This window comes from Asterias amurensis, chromosome 4, assembly GCF_032118995.1.
Source record: "Asterias amurensis chromosome 4, ASM3211899v1".
In the NCBI taxonomy this organism is placed as follows: domain Eukaryota; kingdom Metazoa; phylum Echinodermata; class Asteroidea; order Forcipulatida; family Asteriidae; genus Asterias; species Asterias amurensis.
This window is the reverse complement of record NC_092651.1, coordinates 559,612-580,849: the sequence shown is the minus strand read 5'-3', so window position 1 is coordinate 580,849 and position 21,238 is coordinate 559,612. Positions and strand designations below refer to the sequence as shown.

At 36.4% G+C, this 21,238-nt stretch overlaps 1 protein-coding gene across 1 annotated transcript in view; it reads right to left on the bottom strand.

Annotated features, from left to right (window-relative positions):
- The window catches only part of LOC139936653 (protocadherin Fat 4-like), a 69,965-nt gene that overhangs the window by 42,775 nt on the left and 5,952 nt on the right, over nucleotides 1–21,238 (bottom strand). The gene's annotated exons all lie outside the window — the stretch shown is intronic.

The window sequence follows — 21,238 nt, the reverse complement described above, 5'->3', positions numbered from 1 at the left end:
TGCACAGACTTACATCAATATTGCTTGTTCACCTGTAAATTATCAGATAATATAAGCACTCAAACCATGTCTGGTTAAGTGGCTTTCTATATTATCAAGAATCAAGATAGTAAGCGGATTAAACAAAGGATGGTTAGCGTAGGTGTGTAAGTTTGTTTGATCTTACAATCACTACACACAAATGTTGACACTAAAAATAATAATCTGATTAAATAATATCAAAGGGTCAGTCCATGAGTTTGTTTAGCGAATAAGTATCGAATGAAATATGCTGTCATGGGATTTCATAGGAAACTATAACCGCTAGCTGAAAATGACTTTATAATTCCTAGCCCTAATGAATGGCTCATGAGGCCTGGAGTGTCCTTCCTCTGTTGACTTAGCTTCAATAAGTATCCATGTACATGATCATGAACTGTGTCTCTAGTGCAGGAATCAGTATAGCCAGAGGCATTGGAATTCTCAACCACTGACATCATTATTTCCAAACAGGCGCCTTGCCTCCTCAGCACCCCCTCCCTTTGTTCTGGAGAAAACTTCATCCAAAGTATCTAATAAACATTCCAAAACGTCCTCTATTACTGTTCAAGTATTAGTTTAACTAAAAGAGGTTTGTGGTAGCACCATGTGAATATCTCGTTGAGTAGTTTTGATTCTTAAAAGAACCGATGGTTAACAACTCTTATCAGACCCAACGCTGGTTAGTTCAGAACCAACACTTCTCAAAGAGATATTCACATTCCTCTATGCTCCACTATGCAATGTTTCAAAAGTATTTGTTTGATACGAATACTGACAACAGCGATATGTCTTGTTTAATCTAGGAAATTAAAATGGATTTCATGACTCAAAAGCATGTCCTGTTTAATGATATCCGTGTATTTTTCATGTTAGGGCTAGTTTGTACAATGAGCCAAGCATACCAGTACATGTACTTGTAGGTGGTATACAAGACCCAGGCAGAGGTCACCGTTAACTGACCTTTAGTCCAAGGTTAGGAAAATCATTAAAAATTCTATATCTGTCACTGATAGACTCGTCTACAGATACCAAGACAAAGCAGAATAAACACACATCTATGAGAAGCTAAAAAAACACATTAAAGCTTGAAATTGTTGATATACAAAATTAGAGAAAACCACAACCTTGCGATAAGCTACTTCCTCTACTCTTAGATTCTGTCCTCAAGCAGAAATCACACTTCAAATATAATGTATTCGGCTTTGGTGACAGATCAAAGGTAATATGAAGTATTGGTTAATTTGTATTATGGATTGTGTTATTGGTGACTGAGGTCAGAACCCAAAATTTTATGATTGAGAACCATGAGATGTGTGAAGCAAGGATTCTAGGACCAGGGGAATAATAACAACTAAATACAATGATTGAATCTCACACTTGCTTTAAATTCATGTCATTTCCAACTATTAAGTTCATTGTCCCAGAAGGTGAACCACCACCTTAGAATGCAACAAATTGTTAAAATCCTTGTCAAACATAAAAACTCCTCACAAACTATGGCTAAGGATACCAACATGGTAGGATTGGTGCGAAAAAGTGAAGCATTGTAGATTTCTTTATAAGGTCTTGATTCTTTATGGGGTTTGAGGCATTGCATGGTGAGGTATCAATATATATAGTAACACCATGTGTGTATCTACTTGCCAGGTAGATTAAGTTATTTTGAGAACGTGTATTGCTTTATATTCTACTACCACTGAGTAGATTTTCGGAATTCACAGACTTTTAGGTAAGCTGAAAATATCTGTCCTGCTTTATTAACTACCTGGGCGGAAGGTAGAAAATTGGCCGGGACTACTACTTTAGCTTTAGTGGATCGAGGGTACTCCTCGTTATAAGGTCTTGATTCTAACCAGGTACGTTAGAATGAATAGCATCTAATTGCCACTAAGAAGACTTTAGTTGTGTTAATGGATAATGTTAATACCACTAACAATAACCTTGTACCAGAAAGAATTCAGCAAGGATTAGAATTCATTAAACCAAACAACAGATCTAATCCCAGCAATTGAAGATGGTTTCAGACCAACCAGCATTAATCACCACTTCAAAATGGAGAAAACTACAGGCAAAAAGTGCACATCAAGAAAGTTCTTTATAAAGTAATAGGTATTAGGAATGTGAGAATAAAAGTGTATAGATTACAGTGGAGGGGTTGGTTGTAAGTTCAGAGATGGTAGATGTTGTTGTGGTCTTTGGGGTTAGCAGCCCTTGGAGACACCCTATTCTAAACACAATAGACTGTGTACTGTAGACTCCATGTCTTCAATCTAAAGAACTCAATACAGAGCTCTAGAATGACTTCCGTACTCCTCACACAACACACAGACCAATTTAGGCCATTTTTAGGTGCATGTGACTTGCTAAATTACCATTTTCAGGTGCGCCCCTTTGTTAACCAAGAGTGGTTAAATGACCAAAACTATTCAGTCTAATACAATTACTGCTGGATGATACATTGGGGTTTGCTGGTTTGGTTGGTAGCAAGCATTTGGACAGGTCTTTCATGGAAACTTTGGTTAGACCATAGTTAGACCATAGAGCAAGGAGCAACATGTCATGTACAATATGATCAGTAAACCACTGCTGTGATCAAGATCTAATTTGAAACAAATATTGATGAAACATTTCATCTCAACAATATGACAGTACATTTCTAATGTACAATAGTAATGTTCATACTTCATTATACTTAAGGAATCCTATAATCAATAAAGGAGCAGTCGGGTGATCAAACAATTCATTACAGTAGAATTGTTATGTGATTAACAATCATTTATCCTAGACTTGAGTGACCCTTTAAGGTTGATGACCCTACTTCACCACATCACAAGGAGTAATTCAGCTGCTGATATTACATTGCCCTTTGGGTATTCAAATACCAACCGCTCAAGTTCCCCACAAGAGTTTCAAATCATAATCATTTAATTAGTCATTTGCTGTGGTAAATTCCTTTCATTAAATATAACTAAGTATAACTAACAGGAAGGATTTCAAAAAGGAAATCTCACACTGGATTCAGAAAGTGATTGTAGGAAAGTCCTTTGAATTGTTGTTTGTTGAAACTAAGCCTAAAATCAATCCCCCCTCCCCCACTCTGAATTAAATGTCCAAATACTTTAAAAACACAATCTTTTTGGGTATATCAAAATTTACAGGTGAAAGCATGAACATTTATAGCTTACTTTATTTTAGTCGTAAAAACTGGATATGAATCCAGAAATTCCAATTCTATAGAGTCTTAATGGAGGGTACAAAATGAAACAAACTTTTATTGCCAAGCTTTTTACTACTTTTTGTTTGTGGAACAAAGAGTCAGTACCCTCCCCAAATTCCACAACTAATGCAGAGTTTACATGTAAACATCGCAAAGTGAGAAACTAGGTTTTTGAAAACTTAGTTTTTTAGATTGTCAAAATATATTTGGGGAAGTAGTACTCAGGCGAAATGTTACACACATATCAACTTAAGTTACAAACACGTACTTTTGAAATAAAATAGTGCACTGTCCGAGGCAAACTTGTTTGTCCTATCCAGGTAGGGGAGCCAATGTTTGACCTGCTCAATTCAATAGCAATTGATTCAAAGTTGGACATCATTAAACAAGTTTCCAGATAAAGCCGTTCTTGAGAATTGTTAATCTCTTCTCATTCTAGACTTGATATGAATTTCTTTCTTTCTTGGACAGCTTTCTGATCTTTAGGAAGCTTATTGTGACCCCCCAAACACACATTAAACCCTTATCCTTTTCAAGACTTCCTCGTCTGAATATTGCAAGATAAACATATCATCTGCACCACTTGCTACAGTTTGTACAAAGTTGCAACAGTGTCTAACCATCTAATTTATACAACTTCTTCTTCCCATGGAACCAACGATCAAAACCTTGGGTAGGGATTTGTGGTCTGTAAGAAGTTTGGATCAGAGGGATGACCCGATAGTAACAGTGCCATCCAATATGAACTAAATGGCTTGTGAAGGCTCTGTTGTATTAACGAGGTCACATGGGCGATGGGCGATTCTAAAAAGACAGATACTCTATGTTGAATGTATTATGTGCATAGGTAGCTGACGAGGTATGGGGTCTATGGGATGCACAACAGATTGGAATACAGCTGTGGATTAAGAGTCAGGCTTTGTGTTTCTATACAGCGCCATCAATGATGTAAAGGTCTATAACAGACAAATATCTGGACTCAATATTGGGGCTGAACAACATATGGGCTGAACATATGGGCTGAACATTGGGGATGACCAATAAAACATCTGGGCTGAACATTTCTTAACAGAAAAAAAGTCTCCCCATGTCTTTGACTGCTCCTTTGTAATTCCTATTTATTAATCCAAGCAATATTTTGTTCAATAGAAGGTTACTAACACAGGGTTTGAGAAATTTAATTTACTCCATAGGGAGAGTGAAACTTTAACCTTTTAATCAACCTGGGACTGTTAGACTAAAAGAAAAACATGTCTGGCGGTACAACATCCTTATCTCGGAACAAAATACCAAAAGCTAAAATAATACAAATTAGAACTTTGTTCCTGTTCTACAAATACTTTTCCCACCTGTGTTGAGTTTATGTTGTTCCAGTAAAGCTAGGGTTGTGAAAAGCTAGGGTTCTAAAAAACATGAAACTGTATAGGCCAACGATTGGTTCCATACTTCTATACTGGCAGTGTAGAACTACCGGAAGGATATAGTAGCATTAGTGGGTTAATAACTTCCACAATGGTAATGCCAGGGGTCTCCAGGCCACAGCAAAAAAGTACTTTCAAACGGGTAAGTCTCATTTCAAACAGGTAAGTCTCATGCAAACGAGGTTAAAGCAGGACCTGATGTTTGCATTCAAACCTAGAACCACTGTTTGCATTCAAAGATGGAACCAAAGTTTGTATGTATTCAAAGCTAGAACCAAAATTTGCATCCGCAGCAAGAACCAAAGTTTGCATTCAAAGCCGACACCAAAGTTTGTATTCAAGACAGGAACCAAAGTTACTTAATAATCAAAATAATTAATATTTCCAGAACTAAATGCAAAAAGTATTTGGGGCAAATCCTTTCTAGAACCAAGTTGTGTTGTTTTATCATAGTCTTTTATATTGTCAATCAGCCCAACCCGTTAGATCAGGGCAATGCACCCTTCCATAGTCCTGCTGATTTTTATTGCTTTGTGTGTCAATATCCTCATTTTACTGAAACTTTATACATCCATTCTGACCTAATGTTGAGTTCATACACCCCTATAAATCCTACAAAGTTTATGTCGACTGTAAATGTAGGCTAGATACATGAATCATAACAGACTGCCGTATTAAACTGTGGAGCTAGTCATTTCAAAACAACCAAAACTAATTGGATCAAAGGCCTACATACCTAATGTCACAAAGTCAGTCTATCAATTGTTTATTTTGAAATTTCTGTGATTTATCTGACAAACTTGTTCCTTTTCAACTAGTAGATAACACTCATTTCTCCTTAACTTAAACAATGACTCGTTCCTTCACTTCAGAAACATTTAGAAAAGAGTGCAACACTTTATAATATAATGGCGATTCTATCATCCATTCTATTCATTTTGAAATATACATCAATCAATGGAACCTCGTCTCGTTCCCATCAAATTGAAATATATATTGACAGAGAAAAACACCAAAGAAATTGCCTTACAATATAAAGCAATATAAACACAACGCCCAGTGCATGCTTCATTACATGTCACAACACTAGGCTCCTTACAGGGCACTTTCACATACTGTTTTGTTTACCGTTTTCATTATTTTCACTTCGCTTGAGTTGTTTAGAGAACAAAAGCTTGTTCAATAAACCATGCAACTTCCCTTGAATCCCACAGATAGGAAACTGTACGTAAAGAACCCTCCACTAACAACATGCAGTTATTTGGATTGAATATTACAGGAATAATGCAACTCAAAATGCATCCCACTCTTTAAGAACGGCCATTTTGTATTCACCAACACAAAAACCAGTGATTAAATTTCCTGCAATTTACAAAGACTTCAAAATTCCACACAAAATTCTAAAGATTGTTCGCTTTAGAGTAAACATCAGCTCTATTTGTGCTTCGTTTTGACCCTAAAAACTACTCCTCGTAGCGACCAAGGGAATCGGATCAGAATGCCTGAAAGGATTTTAGAAACACTTGCGAGGAAATTGTGCCACGAGGATTTCAAATGCTTGAAATGGTCGTGTTTTCTCTTGATCTAATTGCCTACAGCAATAAGGTCTACACACAATGCTCAAGTTCTAAGCAGTCTTTGTTTCCAATACAAGTAGTACTTAGTAATGGCAACTGAGTCAATGCTTGTACACTGCAGGCTGTAGGTTCTTTTCTACTGAGTTTATGTCTTGAGGCAAAATGGCTTCTTTCTTTCCTTGTGACATTTGTAGACTAGTAACTGCTATATGGAGGGTAATCGGGCTTCATATCTCCCTTGCTGTGTAGATTCTAATGATTAGAGTTCATGTAAAAGGTGAACACATTAAACATAATATTACAACTAGGGAAATATGTGATAAAATCTGACAATATTTGTATCATATTACACTTGCAACTAATGATAAACAGTCCCACAGGGAGTTGACTACATGGTCATTCTTGTCTTTTAAAGGTAAGGTCATACTAATAATGATCCCGAACAAAATTTATATCCAAACGCTTACTTGAAATAAATGTATTGAAATGAATGAAATGAAGTGTTATAAAAATTGTTACAGTAGTTTTTCCATCTGAAATAAATAAATAAAAGCATTATCTGAGATCCGACTCTGGCATGAATCGTTTTTCAGATTCCTGAGAGTTGGTGCCCATTCATGAATGCTGCAGTAAGAGATGCAGTTGGTACCTGCTGTCAACTCATTCAACATGGATGGATTCAATGTTCCAGGCAAAGTACTGTGATATTTGTTTGGTGTTTTATTCCGACAAGTAGCATTTTTTAGGATTTACAGCTGAAACGTTCACATGCCACATTTATTGAATATTTATTGCTAATGTTTTTGGATCACTTGTTTTAATCTTCATATACCGAGAAAAAACAACACTTCACATGCAGTAAACAAATACACAGTCAACACATGAACCAAACCCATAACGTGGAATTTATTTCTAAGCAATAGATTAATTTGACAGTTTTGTCAAATTTGATCCAGATGCCAATGCAGACTTAATGGTGACCTCTGCATTAGACCCCCTCTCAACAAGAGTCTTTGGTAAATCCAATGTAATCAGTTTAATCTAATACCAGTATTAACTAGTCCTAAGGGACTCTATACTGTGTCTTGAGAGCAAAGGACGGACTCTAGATCCTTTAGGTTAGTGTATGATGATTGACACAGATGAACATTATAAAAGCATGTCTGTAGTTTCATACAAAGGATCTTAAATTTCATATAGTCACCGAGTGCTCAACATATTCAGCTCAGGTCAAAATTCGTGGATAGCAAAATTTAGAGTTGACAACAAAAAGGGTGGGTTTACTGGGTTGACAATGTTTTTATTTTCTAGGACAGGAAAAATACTTGATAATGTCACAACAAACCAGGCACTTGTTTGCAAAAACCACCTTGCAGGAAACCCCAAACACAAGAAATATTTAAAAACCTAGCTCTGTTCTATTCAATGTGAATATAGGGAACTTTGCGACCTGCACTCTACACAAAACCATTATTATAAAGCATGTTTAAAACCACAGAATTCCATATTTTGCAGCCGGTATTGAATACATGACCTTGAAAACCCCAGCATGGTAATGACATGCAGACAAGAGGGTTGTAGTTCAACCAGACAGACCGCATTACGATTTCTAGTTTTTTTGTCCTGTGGAGTTTTCACAAAGTAGAGTACGAATGGGATTAGCAATGACCTGTGAATTAATTTCTTGTTATTCTGGGTATATTCATGGCGCCTGCAGCATGAGTAACACACAATCCTATACGCAATCTTACTTCATATTATAATGTGTGGTTTTTAAATCAGATAAAAGGGAGGCTATTTTCATAAAACAAATATTGAATAAGGTTCTCAATAAACTACAGGAAGTATTAGCTGATAAATGCTGACCAAATTGGTCTCCAGAATTTAAAAGCAGTTTTATGAAATTGAGCCCAGGCTTATAACTCAACATTGATAAATAATTCAGCATTGTATACCATTGATATTACGAGTATAACAGCATTGTAAATTTGTTTTAAATAAATACCAATTATTAGAAAATCATGCAACAAAGAAATCCAAGCTTTATTTTCCCCTTCTCCTTCCGCTCCGACACGGGACTAAAACCAGTGTAGCATGCAGGGCCTATATTTACAAGGTAACGTTTTATAACTTTCTCAATAACTTCCGAGAGCAATTTTTTGTAATTTTTGATGAAGTAGCAACTGCCATTGTTGTAACTCAATTAGTTACAAGGTGAGTTTCACCTGAATAAACTGATTATATAAACTTTGATAATGGTGGTTCTAACATTTTGTATTGTTGATTTTGGATGACTGATCTTGCTTCCGTTCTAAAGCAATTAAAGGCAGGAAACGAACCACCAATTATAGTATTTATCGTTGTTGTTTACTTTTAAGAGCACGAGATGGTAATTTGTTAAATGAACAGGCATTTTAAATATTTCAATGTTTTTATGCAATTTCATTGACCATGGGTTGAAAGGAACTTTCTTTATTGGTTTGATCATTTGTATTGAATAACAAATCATCAAGTTTAAATTGTTAAGTTTCCTATTTAATGTTTTGACACGCCTACTGGCGAGACAAGGCGTGACAGTTCACCTGTATGTCATTATTACATGTACAAACTCATCCCAATATTGTACATCATGCATCATAACAGGTTATCACATACACCCTTAATACCCAACAGTCAGGAAACTCAACAATGTCAAGTCTCCTGTACCTATTTTAAAGTATTTCCCAACAGAATAAATCACTACATTCATACACAACTCATTGGCAAAATATTGACAGGGATTTGAGAAGCTAGTACTAAGCTGTGGTCCCATTGGACTTTTTCTTCCGTGACCATGTGGAAAGTTACCATGACTGGCTTTGGTGTAATCCTAACAGGCATTCCCACCTGGACTTAAATTCTGGGTCGTTTGCATAGCATTTTACAGCGCGGAGCTGTTCCAATTGAACTTTTTTTAGCACCCCATTTAAGTTACAGTGGCTGCATGAAAGTCTTCTGCGATCACTTTCAGCATGTTAGATTTACATTCTGGTCCCAGTAAGATGACAGGAAAAGCAGTTTACTTTGCATCCCAATTTCTACAGAAAGTAGCGATATTTTAACAAAAACGTCCAATGGGAAAACAGCTTAGGAAGAACATGGATGAATGGGTAGAACATGATCTTGAGAAACATGAGCTAGACATGTCACTCCTAAGTCTATCACTCCAAGTCTATCACTCTAATCTAACAGCAGGACTTCTCTTTGATTAATTGACTCTAAAACAAAACAGCTCATTATCGTCTATCAACCCATTCTCTCATGTCTTGAGTATACTTAACAATCACTCAAATTCACATTAGCACCTTGCATAACAGTATACAAGGGCACAGTTTGTGGTCACACTTCCTTTCTGCAATAATTTATCACCTGTGGACATTTTAGATATAACACTCATGTGGTGTTAATTAAACCACATGGTCCATGATTAACCAGGGAAAGATGGGGTATTTGGACAGAAAATAAGCTTCTGGCAAGAAAACACCAGCTTTTTGTGTCACTTTTAGGAAAGCTGAGAGGTTACAAGAAACAAACACATGTCAAGTCTTTGTGCGACTGATTTGTTAGAAACAAGTGACTTGTTTGAGTTTTCCCCAATTCTGAATCTGTCTCTAGAACAACATTCATATCTCCTGGAGTGCTCTAAATGACCAAAATATTTCAGGAATAACATACAATACAAATACATCATGAATAGTCAAAACAACAATGTTTCATACTCGCTTACATAAACTTATACCATTGGTTAAAAACCATGAAGGTAAACCAACAAAACTTTCTCAAATATCTTGGAGTTTCTAGCTCAAGAGGTGATAGATTGGGCCATGGAATTTAACTGGATCTCTACATAAATGTACTCAATACTAAATATTTTTCAGTCACATAAAAAAATTTTTTTTTCTCTGGATGCATTCCAATCTAATGGGACAAGAAAATAACTTGTTGTTTTGGACAACAACTTTCACAACTGTCCGAAACATCACTTTTGCATACCTCAACTGTAATAAATAGTTGTTCCCCTAAAGACCAAATGAAACACGTTGTATGGGGTAGCAGTTATATACTAAAAGCTTTATGAGGCACTTGAATACCAGCAACTTTGTTCAAAACAGGTCCTTTGGTATCCACAAGGAGCAGGTGAAGATTTATACAATTTTGACTGTTGTTCACAAACCACCTTTTTCATGACAAGTGTGCAAACTATGAAGAGACAAGAAGTTGTATTCTTGTATCAGGGTCAGGAACAATAGCACCTGTCTATGGTTTATTGTTATGTTGATAAGTCAGGGAACCATCATGTTCCTTCCACACTACACCTCTTCACACATGAAGCATTGACCAATGATGGGAGTTTCAATACAACCATCCTGTTTCTTTACCGATGGACAGTGCAAGTCATGGGCGAATTTGAACGTTAGGACCCACAAGAGTGTGTGAGTTTGTTTCCTTCACATAAATATGGGACCAAAATGGTCGAAAAAAAGTTTTAATACACGTGAGATTTGCATGGTTTAAGAGCAAACGCAGGATGGTGACTGTAAACAAACAGCATTATGCAAAATATACACTGCTCTCAAATTGATGATTGAAGCCAAAATCGCAGCCCCAGCTGAGGTTTAGGAAAAGACCCAGCCTGCATTGCTTCAAAATCATCACACCATGATGGTTACCAGTGTTGCTGGGACTCAGAATTCAGCCAAAGTCCTTCAAACATGATTTGTTTCCATTTAACAAACATTGAAAACAGAAGTCTCTGGACAGAGAAATATCAGAGAGCCCCCATGGGGTTGGCCAATTATTCCAACAGTAACACATCCTCAATAATTACATAACAAAGAACAGTCATGTCTTCCAAGGTAAGAATGGCGCCTTACTGCCCTTCCAAGCAGTTAAATATGTCAAAAAATTGCAATTATTAGGTTATTAATCAGAATGCATTAAGGTGTAAGACCTTGGGTTAGTCATGTTCGTGTCCCATTAGGGAAGAAAATGATTTTAGCATCTTGAAACAGATGAGATTTATATCTAAGATGGAGAGTAAGGAAAACAATGGTAGAGAGTGGAATGCTGGAAAAGGATGGAAAGTCACACTCCGGCTATTACTGAGTAGAAAAATAGGGCAGTAAAATACATGTTGTTGTTACACTAATGGTTATATCAGGTTTTGGATCAATACTTAATGGTTGGGAAGATGGTGATGGGGCTTGTTAAGAGGAACTGAGTTGCAAAGTAAGGTTTCTATTTATTTGTACTTTTATCATGTAATAAACCACACAGGAAATTGACTGGGAAACTGTAAGTAATTTTTTGCGTTGAACAAAGCATAGTATGAGTGGGATTTGAGCCTGAAACCTCCGAATTAACTTGCCAGTGCTTCACCAACTGAGCTATCTAGCCCTAATGCTGGCAGTCTCCCTAGATGGTAGAGTGCTGGCATATAACGTCCTCACGTTTAATTTATTTTAACTTGTGGAAAAATAAAAAATGTTACAGCTGGGGCAAGTTATGCAAAGTTTGTTACAAAGTTTCCTCTTCTACATCCTACATATGTATCCAATGACATGGAAATGCTTTGATGAATCTATCTCAGGTTCCAGCAGACAGACTGCCTTCCTCTTCTAATGTTCCATGGTTACTATTTCTAACGAATCAAATCGACAAAGAAGACCCTTACAAATTGCTTGGAAAAATAAAAATTACCAGGGAGTGGTTTACGTACTAGGTTATCTTCTTTTGTTACAATTAAAGCTGGGTAAGCTGGGTCTCATACTTTTATCAACAGAACAGATCTTTTGCTGTACATACACTACGTGTAAACGATACGTTGTTCATTTACTTTTTCTGAATGCAGGAAATTTCTGATATTGATCGGTCTAAATATTTGGCCAAACAGAAGTATAATAGATTATACAAACATACTTGAGAAATGTGTGTCACTGTTATTTCCTTTTGTTGTTTGATCTGTTACATGTGGCTCCATTAAGTCCAAGTAAAGATAAAGGAATATTGGTGACCATCAATAGTGGTCAATCTCTTTCAAATATTAACTCAAAATTATTGTAGGAATTTTAAAAAGCTCATAATTATTGTCAAAAGTTTATCATGACATTGTGTCATGAAGCTATTTAATATATTTTGTTTTTGGTAATGTTTGTTTCAAAGGTGAATGCTCAACAACTCAAAAATTTGTTTTGAACATTACAAGTTATGTTGGTTAAGGAATTATCAGCAAGATGTGTTACAATCTTTTTGTGCTAAGCACATTTCACGACAAGCATCAAATATTTGCATTACATGTGTCACTGTCAGTGCATACTTAGGCAACTAAGTTAGGTAAGTGCAGAAATTTAGTGCTAGATATGCATTGTCACCAAAAACAATGTTCTGGACATTGAGAACTGATCAATCAGAGAAATAGAAACATACCCAAAATCTATGGCACTGATAACCTGAAGCAGGGTATTAATATTCATGAGAATGTCAGCTAAAAATTCCAGGATTTAGGGGCAATAATGAAGAAGATGGTGCACTACCTGAATGACTGCCAATTCCAACCCCCCCCCCCCCCCCCTGGTGATTAGACCCAAGAGATCCATAAACTCCGGACCAGGTGCCTATTAAAGTTTACCGCATTTTAGTATATTTTCAAATTGGTGTGTTTTCAGACCAGACTTCTGTTTTAAATAAGACCATGGTATGCAAAGTTAACTGCGTAGCAGCTGAGTTGGTGGTACTTTTCGTTCACTTTGTATGAAAAGAATGTACTTTGTCGCTCAGGTTTAGTTGCAATATATAATTGTTTGAGAGGTCAAAGGGAGTGTTGAACTTTATTGTGATTGTTGCAGCAAAACTCTTTGCCATACGCGTAGGCCCTACAAGAACAAGACTCAAAGAATCAAAGACTCAAAGAATCGCACAATATATAATTGTGTTTATTCTTTACTTGGTTCAGCAGTCTGTACAAGCATGAGAAAGGACATGGTACGAGGCAGCTTTAACTTTACCCATCAACCCATCCCTCCCCAGACATCAACTGGCCCAAGGACCCCCATCAAACCCACAGGCAGTTTGACATGTGGCTAGTAAAGTCTGCATGTACACAGTTTTATGCAGATAGCCTTCGGGAAAGCTTTTCAAAAGCCCCCTCCATATGTTCATCCGGGAAAACATTAAAATGAAACATTCCTCTCCCCAGGCCTTTTAAGTCCAAACTAAATCCCTAGGGAAGAATACTTGTTGCTTCTTTTAGCGACCTTCCATTTTCTTCCTTCATCCCCAACCTATCAACCTTCCTGACCCCTTTTCTTTATAAGAAAACCTCCCACAACACCCCAACCTTAAATAAAACTAGTCCATTTCACACCTCACAGGAGCACCCCAATACAGTCCAACAGGTTAATAGAAAGACCCGATGTTCTTAATCCCTTAAACCGATCAGTTTGGTTTGAGATTTAAGATTTAGGCAGACTAATTGAAGTACTTGGTTGTATTGTAAGACAGGTGTAAGGAGAGTAAATCTTCCAAATGGATCAAGTAATCAAGCAAAACTTGATTTCTTTTCATATGGTGAGACGTCCGTTTCATTGAAGTATCTAAGACAATATTGATCATGGACAGGAAGCTGCAAATCCTTAATCTTAAGATTAATCACAATCTTAAGATTAATCACACCTTCTTAGGACCACAGGGGTGATAGATTTTGAATTGGTTGAGCCATAGTTGAGCTGAGGCACCCAGACTATTCTCAATAGTGTCTGAAGAGAGGTTCTAATTATAGTCCCAATGCTCACGACAACCTTAAACATTTATTCATCACTGACATCACAAATGTCTAGGTTTAAGTTGTTGGTATTTTTGTTCTCCTTTTGCATTGAGACAAATTTCACAGCTTATTACATCCAATTTAAAAGCATCTGTTTCTTTAAAAACCTTGACAGATTTGGTTTAGAAGTAAATGGATTTTGGGGAAATTGAATAGCCTTATTAATGTCGGCATTTAAGTACCTTTTAATTGTGTAATCGTTAATCTTTCCTGGCTAATTGTTCCAAGGTATTTTGAATTCAAACTACATGAAGCTCATTTACTATTTTTGTCAAAATCTGATCCAACTTTCCAATCTTTACCCCATGGGTTATTTGTTGTCTTATGTCGACTCTTATGAAGGTCAGAATGTAACTGAGGAATCAGAACCAGCTGTGTATGAATTGCCGTCGGTGGTTTTTCTGTTTTAGTTATCTCAGACAAGGCTAAACTTGTTGATGTTCTCGGCTTAATTTACTAAAAAAGTAAATCAAAACTTTTAAGACGTATATGTCTCAAAGTATATCGGCAATTTTTGCAAAGTAAGTAAAGCCAAAATTAGTAGGAAATAAAACAAATTTCTTAGAACTCTTGGGGTGAAACTGCTTATCCTAAACGAATCTTATCCAACCATCTTAAAATAACGAGAATGCCTGAAATAGCAAGGTTACATTTCAAACTGGGCCAGGGTTAAACGAATCTTGATATGTTCTGGTCTTCTGACCGTGGTAATTATGAACAAACAGCCTGCAGAAGGTGCAATAATACTGCATCTTAAATTCCAAAGACAAACAATATGCATTATTGGATCCATTGCTACACTGGGGAGCCCCCATCAGGTCTCTGGTTATTGGATGGTGTGTAATGGAATAGCAATTGTACTCATAGTTGCAATTGCTTGTCCCAACAGAGGTTTTGGTTACTCACTCTTTTACCCATTAGGTCAACAGTTTTCAAAATCAATGAACATGTTGGGTTTGTAAAGTATCAGCCGTCGATTACACCAATTTCTTCCTAACTTAGGATTAATCTTCTAGGACTAATTTAGTTCTGTGACGTTGTCGTTAGGAAGCATTGAACGCATCCTTTAAGTTAGGAAGGGTTACTCGCCCTAACTCGAGATAGGGATTAATCCTAGCGTTTCATGAAATTGGCAGCAGGCCTGAGTTGACCATTAAGGCCTAATGATCCCAACTCAATATGCCAACAGCATTTGAATATTCTAGACTAAGGAAACTTAACAGTCCTTGAGTGTTTCAGATTTTCATTTTCCTCAACCACAACAATTTAGAATGTACAAGAGCCAGCAAACACAGGTGTGCATCACTTCAATCACAAAACCCACCCTTTAACCCGTCACAAGTAGTTCTGACTGATTTTACAAACAACTTTCAGGTACCCTTCATCTCAACACAATGACCTGCTAAGCACATACATGAATCTCCAAGCGTGTTATGTTCAGACTGAAGAAATATTAAACCTTACATGTTAGAATGGGTGGTGCCAGAGCTTTCAACAATGCCAGACATTTATTAGAACCATATAGAGATATTGATGTAAACTTTAAATGTGCAAGTATCGTGTAGATACTTCATGATGGGAAAAACACAAGTGTTTTGGATAAACACAATTATGTTTTGATATTGGAACCACAAAAAACAACGCTAGCTTGTAAACACATCTGAACAACTCCAGAAACAAAACTTACTTTCAAGATTCTGGATGCAAACTATCAAAATGTTTTTGTGAATGTGAACATTTGACATTTTTCGGCGACCTTGGCAGTAAAATATTGAAAAACATCTCTACCATGTTTGAAAACAGTTGGGCCTGTATTTGGGAAAGTTGCTGATATCAAAGTGACGAACTGGCCCACCCACCAATAATTGAAGAATTATCTTGTACCCGTTTCTCAATTGCCAACAAATATCCCCAGCTCAGATAACACCTTGTGTGGGTAGATTTCTTCATGGGATAGGATAAAGATTGTCATTATGTAAGGAGCTCATTGCTAGTATAAACCAACACTTTATGAGACTACTCCAGCCTGTCTTAATCCTAGACTCAAGACCTTGGGATGTATACCAGATGGTGGAACCTACCACAAAAAGAACTCCAGAAAATTAACCCGATTTCCATATCTGTTTTGGGAATTGAATGGACAAATCTTGAGAGTCGTTCCCTGTTGTATAATAAAAAGGTGGGAGTTGACCAACCCCAATTAGGTGTTTGTTGAATCACCCAGAGTCTTGGGACCTACTCCATGGTGCATTCTTGAGTTTGTAAATTAGCTGAGATACCAGTGAGAGGGTTGGCAAGTTGTTTTCAGCCACGCAGGGGATCCTGTTGTTTGTTAAGTGTGCAGTTTGACTATGAGCAATCAGTAATTTGTCTTGTGTTTGACATCTTCACAATTTGCAACTCTACAGTCCACATTATTCATTACTTAACACACTCCCGATGCTACATCATGGATACATTCTGTGCTTCTGAAGTTATCTACACTCGTTTCTTGTTGATATAACAGTCTACCCAAGCCACCTTTGAGTTTGTCTGTAACAACTGGACTATTTTCATGCAAATAGCGGTAACACTACCGCTGTGCACGAGGTAGCCTATAGTAGCCTAGGTAAACCAACTGGTAGAGGATACAAACTGGGTAGGTTAGGTCCAGTCAATATCGGGATACATTCTTCTCAATGGTTTGTATACTCTGTGTCAAGAACAAGGTATTGTTACAAACTACACACACACAAAACATCACAGCTTGGGAAATTTGAACTGCTGGGAAACACTTTCATCAGCAGAGTAAAATGCTTGTGATTTTTTGTTCACCACAGAGCTCAGGAAAGTCTACAGTCCAGTATACAATGCTAACACACATTCATTGGTTTAAGCATAGAGTAAGTCTGTCCTTACTCTATGGTTTAAGGTTAAAACCATAATGATACTTTCACCAGGAATTGGTGCTTATGCGTTGCATTATTTTCACTACAAAGTCACATATAACAGAAACCAGTGTATTCAGGAAAATATTAACAAATCTTGTTGATGGTTCTTCAATTTGTTTCATCTTGCACCTCTACAATTTTGAATGACTTTGAACAGATAAAAATTACACCTTATTATTGCACACTTACTTGAAAGAAAAAAAAACATGCATTCCATAAAGTTAAGTGGTCAAATTGATTTCACATATTGACTAATATGAATCAATTTATTTGATTGAATTAAACACCTTATTTTTAAAGTCCAAGTTTATGAACTACCCACCCAGGATAATGACTGATGAAAATTCAAGGACATTATTTCTATTCTTAGGATTGAAAAGTTATTAAATGGAAATGTTTAATAAAGAATGGATGGAGATCAGTTTGACTTTCCAGAAGTCTGGTTTTAGATAGGAAAACCAGCTGTGAATGATTTAAGAAAATCCCCCGCATGTAAACTTGAGCCTTGGTAATAAAGCAAGTTTTGGACTCAACCCATATCAAGTAATAGTGCTTGCTGTAATTCTGATTTCCTTTTTGCACATAATTTCCCCAATGACTTCCTGGATTGCTCAGATCTTGATTAAATAGAGTAGTAGACAAATCTTGATTAAAGGTACATGATGCTGCAACTGGTTAATTATAGGCCTACATGTTTGACCAAATGAATATCAACATGTTGTGAATAGGCAGTTTCAACAAAATATTAGGTCAATCGTCAAATTGATTGATATGGCAAAATTTCAACTAGCAAAAACTACAACACAAAACTGAGTTCAGTTTGCAACAACACAAAAGTTTGTTTTCACTTGCAGCGGCACCAAAATGACCCTTTTTCCATTGCACATTTTACACACCAACACAAGCCTTTCCTGACATAATAGATTCAGGCAACAAGTTTTTGAAAACCAAGAGGAATTAAAGAAAGGATCTTTCAAGGTAATGAGAGATTTGGCGCTTGGTTCACCATTGGTGACTATTCCAGGGTGAAATCAATGAGAATGAATCCAAGGGACTCCCGGCTGGAACAGGTCACAACACCAAGCTACTTTATCACTGAGCCGATATTACCAAATAACAAAGACTTGCCTGCAAAGTTGCAGTGAGATGTCTAGGATTTCATAGTGCTCTTTAATTCTTCTCGACACTTCTCATAGGATGAAAATAATGGTGGGTTTGATAGTGTATTCTTCTTGATCCCTTTCAGGGTGTTAAGTAAGGCTTGACAAATTTGAAGTAACTATTTAAAAGAGAGGGTGTGTGGGCTCTAAAACCTTTTAAGAAACACATTGTGATGTAATTTTCAATCACTATTTAGTAAGTTGCTGCAAGATGTGCTGCGTCCAGACCATACAATTTTTAGATTAGCAACATGTAACAAAGAAAACCTCATCCAGTCCTGAATCCTTCAAAATCCACAGTGAAGGATTCTGAAGGACTAGGGCCAGAGGGTCACAATAACAAGTGCATATCACCGGGGCAGGCCTACCAAACTGATCTCTAAGCAACTTGATGTTGCATGACACCTAGGTAAGGAAAGAGGATTTTGAAGGAATCGGTCACTCACGTATCAAAACTGCGTCATCTATAATGTATTTAGATTAAAATCGTTCTTTGAAAAGCTGCAACCAAATTCAAAATAAACGATTTGCCAATCATAAAATAGAAGCCTTTGTTTTAAAACCCTTTGAATCCTTTAACGTGCATGTAATGTGTAGATTTGCAGTCTGTTACTCTTAGATCATTGATTTTAGACAGATTTATGATAGTACTGGGAACAAATGCATTGCAGACAAAGTGTCTGAAAAGCAAATTGACATACACAGGAACCCTTCAATCTCCTTCTATTCTAGGTGAGGATACATTTACATTCGCCCTAACCAGGATAGAATTTATGACAGTTTGGTCCTTTCAATACCTTGACACATTGTTTATATTTACAACAAGTGGTAAAATAACTTGTGTTTTTCCATGACTTATTAAAAACAACTGCTGTGAATACATGAAGTCATTCTAAATAATTTATCTCCCATTTTGACAAAAGAATCATGACTTTTAAATGTTCATGTGCCGAAGCAACAATTCTAATACACTGACACATTCCATAGTTGTCTTTAATATCAACATACATGAGTATGAAAAATAAACACATACAATAATTTGTCTGTGTGTTTCATTCACTCATTCAGAGCCTTTTTTGACTGTTTGACCTTTAGCCTAAGACCACATGTCACCAGCATGACCCCATGATCCTATAATTTGTTAAAATGCGAAACTGTGAGCTCCATGAGAATGAATAGCACCCCAGACTCTAATAGCACTGCGCCAGAACAACATTGTGTTTAATATTTTTATTCTTTACACCAGACACCAAATAGGGTTACATGTGTCAACCACTTGAAGGTTTCTATGCAATCTTTAGTTTGAACAAACTGATAGACAAAACTGCTTGTTAGTGTGCCCCAGTTTGTTTTCCTGTGGGTTTAGTTATCTCTTTAATGTAGTGTTTTATCACCTTTAAACACAAATCATTTTTTATTTCACAAAATATCCTAATTGGCCATAAATGTGTTGATAACGATCAGGGAGGGATGACTGTTGTTACATTAAAAATGGCTCACTTTGTGGCAATTGTGTTTAAAGTTCAACTTTTCTTTTAGTTTTCTTTAAAATACAAACTATAAAACCAAATATATGCACAACCCCCTGGAGGAAAATGGTCATATCAATCATTAAAGATAAAAAACAATTGATAACTTTAATGACCCGTATTGTGCCGTTTCATTCTAAAATGATAAATAAAACTGGCAGCCAACATGATAAATATTAAATGCTGATTCTAATGAACTTTTGACTTGGACTACCACTACCTGGTAAACTACAGAAAATTCTCTTTGTCACCCTGACACAAGTGAGGTGAAAAAATCAATATACTTTTCTGCTACTGTATGGAGCATCCTGTACACTTTACTACACTACGCCATCTGTATAGATCTATGATCCCTCTAACAATACGCAATGCATTGATCACATTGCTCATTTGCATATGGTGGTTGTTGTATAGTCCGCTCTGCGTAGGATTGTGTTGACATTTGTTGCCGAGTTGAGTATTGTGAAGTTACTCATACGTAAGACTTCAGGATTAAAGCTTTCTTTTCTAAATTTGGAGCCGACACAGTTTGAATAGGGACCAGTGCCCATTACTACACAGGGTGGTAGACATTGTTGCAGCGTGATATTTGATTTTCAACTCATTTGCAACAGTGACATGCCATCATAATGCCATGTACCTGTGCATACAATGCTAACTGAATGTCTGACTCAATTAAAATATTTTTCTGATAATGACATATTTTAAATGGAATATCAAACTAGAAAAATCATTTTGAAATGTTTCCTCTTTGAAAGTGAAAATGTAAACGTTTTCAGATTTTACTGAGTTAGCTATGACTGAAATTAAAAGACTGTCAGGATACCTATGATTGATTGATAAACGGTAAAATGTTTTGGGTGCTTTTGGGAATTTGCTTTGTCATCTTATGGTTGTTGATTGTGTACAATAACAATATGGAGGTTGTAAAAGCTGGGTCAAGTCTAAATTCTGGGTTTTCATAGCTCAATGAAACAGTAAATCCCACCATGATATAGCTGTTTTCCACAATGTGTCAGTAAAGTGTTGTTGACTAGGTATGAACAAATAAAAAGTTCAACGAAGGCAGACAGCGTTTTATTCTAAATACACCTGGAAAGCATCATCAATAACCTCTTGCACGCTACATCAAGGTGAATAACCGAGATAAACTATTCAACACAAAGACACCATCATCCTAGTTGGGTTCTATGACCACCATCAAAATTTTATCCAACATTTCTGACCCACATTCAAATAAAAGTTGCTAGTTTTTACAAGCACGCATTTCATTCAAAACTAAGTCAGCCTTTATAGAATGCCCGCCCACATTAGGTTTTGTTACTATTATATTTAGAAATAAATTCTATTCAGTTTGTAAAGTCTTCCACTATGATTGACTGAATGATCTTAAGTTAAAGGGGAAGGTTGTTGATTTAGCAATATTTGAGTAAACCAATAATTATGACTAGTATTGTTAAATGCACTGGTTTTGATGTTTTTGGTCAAAATAAATCACGTATCATTTAAGGCAGTGAAGTTG